We start from the raw sequence: 6000 nt of genomic DNA on the forward strand, positions 1-6000 counted from the left end.
TGTTTTCTTTTCTACCCTGAGCATTCATCAAAACTTATTTAAACGTCAACTCTCAGCTCAGCATCCCCCGCTTCTCCAGGCAGGGTTTGTCTTTTCCTCTCTGGCACTTCATGGACACATTGTGTGTACCTATTATAGATTTTCAATACAAAATTGCAATGATTCATTTACTCATCTGCTTCTGCTTTGCTTGACTGAGAAATCCTCGGGCCCGGCCTCTCTACTCACCTGAAGTTCCCTGAGGAGACTGGGTGCACCCTAAAGATGTGAGGTGGGAGAGTGGGGTGAGCGCACGGGTGAAGGGGCCTCAGGAGCAAGCTTGTTTCTCCCTCTTTGATGTTACAAGTAATGTATCTCCCGAAGATATTACAAATAATATCACAAAGTGTTCAAACATACTCTACACTGGCTACGACATTAGGAGTAATATCTCTTTAAAATATACACCCATATCAACCCGACGGTGATATTCAGAGTAATATCTCTTTAAAATGTACACCCACATCAACCACCCACCATAGGGCGAGTAATATCACCCGGGTTCCCCCTGAATATTGTGAACCATATCACAGAGGAGTGACCATACCTGTGACTCATAGTATCTCTCCCTAAGATATTACGAATAATATCACAGGGTGTACACAAATACTTTACACACACTTTGATATTATGAGTAATGACATATGCTGAATATCACAAACAAGATAAGAAAGTGTTGAAACATGCTCTACAACAACAAAGATATTAGGAGTAATATCTCTTTAAAATATACAACCATACCCACACAATGTTGATATTAGGCAACATATCTCTTTAAAGTATACACCCACGGCAAGCCGCCGCCAGAGGGTAAGATCCCTTCAGCACCCCAGGGATATTAGGAACCCTCTGGCTAAGGGGCTGTGCCCACAACCCCGCCAGAGGGGGAGTAATATCCCCCCAGACCCCCCTGGATATTATGAACCCACTGGCTAGGGGGCTGTACACACAGCCCCCACCAGAGAGCGAGTAATATCCCCACGGCCCCCATTGTATACTACAAACCCTCTGGCTAGGGGGCTGTGTCCAGCAACCCAGCCCCCATTCCCAGCTGCTGTGAATCGGCTATTTAGAAAAATTGGAGTAATATGATACTGGCAATCATATCATAGGGAGAAGATAATGTTATTCTGTTTTGTTTTTATATGGGCACAATAACACTAGTTCTAGTTACACTTCTGCAATATTCACAAAAATATCATCCTAGCCCCTATACACATTAAAAGTGAAATCACAGGGGGGTTTCACTCCTTGCAATATTTAATTCAATATAATTATTTTTTCTGTGGACATTAGTTACAATATCAGAGCGTGGTGTACACCTCTTGCCATATTGAGAGTATAACCATATGGGCAGTAACATCATCCTCTCCTTCCCTGGATATTAGGAACAATATCACAGGACGGGTGTACAGCCCCAGTCACATTGTGAGTAATATCATCTTTTATTCCCTAGGTATTAGGAACAATATCACTGGGGGTTTGTGCACTTCCTGAGATATTTGGAGTAATATTATCTCTGTTTTTGGGTATTAGAAACAATATTACAGTGGTGGTGTACACTTCCTGTGATATTCAGGAATCATCCTCTCTCCCCAGGATATTAGGAACTATATCAAAGAAGCATTGTACACTGCCTGTGATATTGGAACAATCACAGAGTGTACACTTGCTTTCACAATGACAGTAATATCTACTTAGGATATGATGGATAATATAACAAAATGTACACACATGGGTGTATAACCACTTTGATAATAGGAGTAATTTTTATCTAATATACTAAATATAATATCCCAGAATATACTCATAAAGTGTACATTTATTGGGATACTACAATAAATGTATATAATATGTAACATATATACATTTACTATGATGTACTTATGTGTACACAATACATATGTACAATAAATGTAAATAATTTGTACAATATGGACATTTATATGTACATAATGTATACAAAATACACATGTACATAATGTGTACAATATGGACATTTATTGAAAGATCAATGATATATATATAATCACTATAATATATATAATACATAATATCACAAGATATGTACATGCTGTACACATTATTTACATATGTATTGTGTGCATATTATGTACAGATACATTTATTGTGATAACACATATGTACACGTGTACAAAATGTACACACTATGTACATGTGTACTATATGTACACATGTACATATATGTGCAGATTATGTAAATTATGTACACATGTAGAAATAGGTGAAAAGTATGAACATATGCACAGCACCCTAGCCCACAGCACCCGGGCCCACCCTGGGCTGCTAGGGACCCCCTGGCTAGCGGGCTGTGCCCACAGCCCCTGCCAGAGGGCCCGTAGCAGCCCCCAAGCCCACTCTGGCTGCTAGGGACCGGCTATTTTGAAAATGTTGTGTAATATGATACTCGGAACCATATCATAGGCAGATGATAATGTTATTCTGTTTTTTTTTTATATATTAGGCACAATAACACTAGTTCTAGTTACACCTTTGCAATATTGACAAAAATGTCATCCTCACCCCTCTTTACATTAGGATTGAAAGCACAGGGGGATTTCACCCCTTGCAATGTTTAATTCAATATAATTTTTTTTTTTTGTGGACATTAGTGACCATATGAGAGCTTAGTGGACACCTCTTGCCATATTGAGAGTATAACCATATGGGCAGTAACATCATCCTCTCCTTCCCTGGATTTTAGGAACAATATCACAGGACAGGTGTACAGCCCAGTCACATCGTGACTAATATCATCTGTAATCCCCTAGTTATTAGGAACAATATCACTGGGGGTTTGTGCACTTCCTGAGATATTTGGAGTAATATCCTCTCCATTTTTGGATATTAGAAACAATATTACAGTGGTGGTGTACACTTCCTGCGATATTCAGGGTATAATCATCCTCTCTCCCCAGGATATTAGAGAACTACATCACATAAGCATTGTACACTGCCTGTGATACTGGAACAATCACAGAGTGTACACTTGCTTTCACAATGAGAGTAATACCTACTTAGGATATGATAGACAATATCACAAAATATACACACATGGGTGTATACCCACCCTGATATTAGGAGTAATTTTTATCTAATATACTAAAAATAATATCCCAGAATATACTCATGTGTACATTTATTGGGATATTACAATGAATGTATATAATATGTACCATATGTACATTTACTGTGATGTACATATGTGTACACAATACATATGTACAATAAATGTACACAATCTGTACAATATGTACATTTATATGCACATAATGTGTATGATATATACATTTATTGTAATATCACAATGATATCATATATGTAATCACAATAATACATATAATACATAATATCATAGTAAATGTATAGATTGTACACATTGTGTACATATATTTTGGTATTACAATATGTTAATGTGTACATAATGTACACATTATCTACATATGTACTATATATACACGTGTACATATGTGTGCACATTATGTACATTATGTACAGCCGTACCATGTATACACGTGTACATAATGCGCACATTATGTACAGATGTACAATATGTACACCTATATGTAATGTAAACATGTTCACGTATACATAATGTACACATTATGTAGAGGTGTACAATATGTACACATTTACATAATGTTTACATTATGTACAGATGTACAGTATGTACGCATGTACATATAGGTGCACATTATGTACATATGCACAGCCCCCAGCCCAGTGAGCAACAGGACGCTGCATTGCCCCAGTTGCCAGCAGGGGGCATGTTGCCACTACAGTGTGAGCAAGAGGGCCCTGCAGTGGTCCGCCACCAGGAGGCGGCACCTAAGCCCACCTTTTCATATTCCTGAGCCTCCGATATGCATCACGTCACAGCACCGCCCTTTGTGGCGTCACAGCGGTCTGCAGAGTTGCGTTCTCCTTAGTATTGACCCGAGGGGCACTTCGAGAGTGGAGCTGCGTCCTCTTCAGCACAGACCCTGGGGCTTGGGTCTTACTGTGAGAAGGCCTTGCAGTGGCCCTAGTCGCGAGAAGAGGGCGGGGGCACATGACTGGGAGCAAAAGGGCCCTGCACTGCCCGGCCGCCAGCAGGGGGCGCCCGAGCCCGCCTTTTCAGATGGCGTCACGGTACCGGCGTGCATTGCATCTCGGTGGTCTGCCGAGTTTCATTGTCCTCATTGCAGACCTGGGGTGCAATGCGAGGGCGGAGCTGTGTTCTCCACAGCACAGACCTAGGGGGCACAGCCTCACTTTGGGACAACTCTGGGCCGCGTCCACAGTGAGTAAAATCCTTCCTGTTTGCAGCCTGACGTTTAGGGTTAGAGACTAGTAAGAAGATCTCGGTGTGGAAACCTGGACACCAAAAGCCCCTCTGAATCCTGCGCCGAGGTTCTCCCGAGCCAAGGCCACGCAGCTGCAGTGCGAAGTGCAAACCGCAGCCTCAGAACACAAATAGAGCGTTCCTAAGGCAGATATGACATCCGAAGTGCGAATACAACACCCGCAGTGCTCATGTAGAAAACAGCTGTGATGCTAACGCAAGGCCTCAGTCCATAATGTTACTATAAAATCCTCACTACTCATGCGGCCGGGCAGATACAGCAGTTTGAATCATAAACACTGACATATCAGTGCAAACGCAGAAACTAACGTACGGTTAGGCTTAGGGTGAGGATTAGGGCTAGGGGTTAGGGTTAGAGTTGGGGTTATCGGTTAGACGTTAGGATTTAGGGATTAGAAGAATTTTAGGCAAAATAAACAGTTTATTTAAGCAAAGGAATGATTCGTGAATCACACCTGAAGCACCAGAACGGAAAACAGGCTCGGGGCTTCGAGCAATTAGTGGTGGCAGCTAAGTGAGGTTCCTCCTTGGCTCCAGCTAGGCGACCGCCTGTTGTGGAGATGGCTCCCTCAGCATCCCTAGTCATACAACCAACTGTCGGCTGGGTTTATTGTCATTGACTGGTTGGTTTGCTAATGTTTTTAAGTCAGTTATAATGCCTCCAATTCGGTTTCCGTTTGCTTTGCAAGACCTCAGGCTAACGGCTTCCTCCTGTTTTGCTTTAACATGTCAAAACCATAATTCATTTTCATTTTACTTTACTGACATTAATAGAAGTAAATTCACATTTTTGTTGTTATTTAGAAAGTCAGTTTAATTGGCAACTTATTTGTGATGGTGCATAAAATGATGTCTGTTAATCATTAGCATCTTAGATTAGATGAAATATGTTAACTCTATTAAGCTTTGTTATTAAACCATAACAGGAGTTTCTTTTTTTTTTTTTTTCTCCTAGGCTTTAACCATTTAAAATACACTCAAGCATCTCCTAATGATGTGAATTCTTTCTGAGAAACTTGTCCTTGGTGATTTCATCCATGTCCGAACACCAGAGTGTCCTGTTAAATCCTAGATGGTGTAGCTCACTCCACACATAAGTTATATGGTATAGCCTATTGCTCCCATGCTACAAACCTGTATAGCACGTCTCTGTATTGAATGCTGTAGTCAACTGTCACACCATGGTGACTGTGGATTGTGATCCCAAAATATCTGAGTCAGGTCTCAGTCAATTTAGAATGCTTATTTTGCCAAGGTTAAGGACATGCCCGTGACACAGCCTCAGGAGGTCCTGACAACATGGGACCAAGGTGGTCAGGGTAGAGCTTGCTTTTATACATTTTAGAGAGACAGGAGTCACCAATCAATATGCGTAAGATGTACAGTTGTTTGGTTCAGTAAGGTGGAACAACTGGAAGTAGGAAGTGCGGGTGCTTCTAGGTCAGAAGTAGATAAAACAAAAGGCTGCATTCTTTTGAGTCCTTGATCAGCCTTCCACTGAATACAATTTAGTCTGGTTCAGTGAATCTGCATTTTTACGTATACAGTAGGGCAGAGGAATGGTGTGATCTTGGCCCACCACAACCTACGCCTCC

Source organism: Aotus nancymaae, unplaced genomic scaffold (assembly GCF_030222135.1).
Source record: "Aotus nancymaae isolate 86718 unplaced genomic scaffold, 86718_ANA_hifiasm-v0.15.2.pri h1tg000029l, whole genome shotgun sequence".
In the NCBI taxonomy this organism is placed as follows: Eukaryota; Metazoa; Chordata; class Mammalia; order Primates; family Aotidae; genus Aotus; species Aotus nancymaae.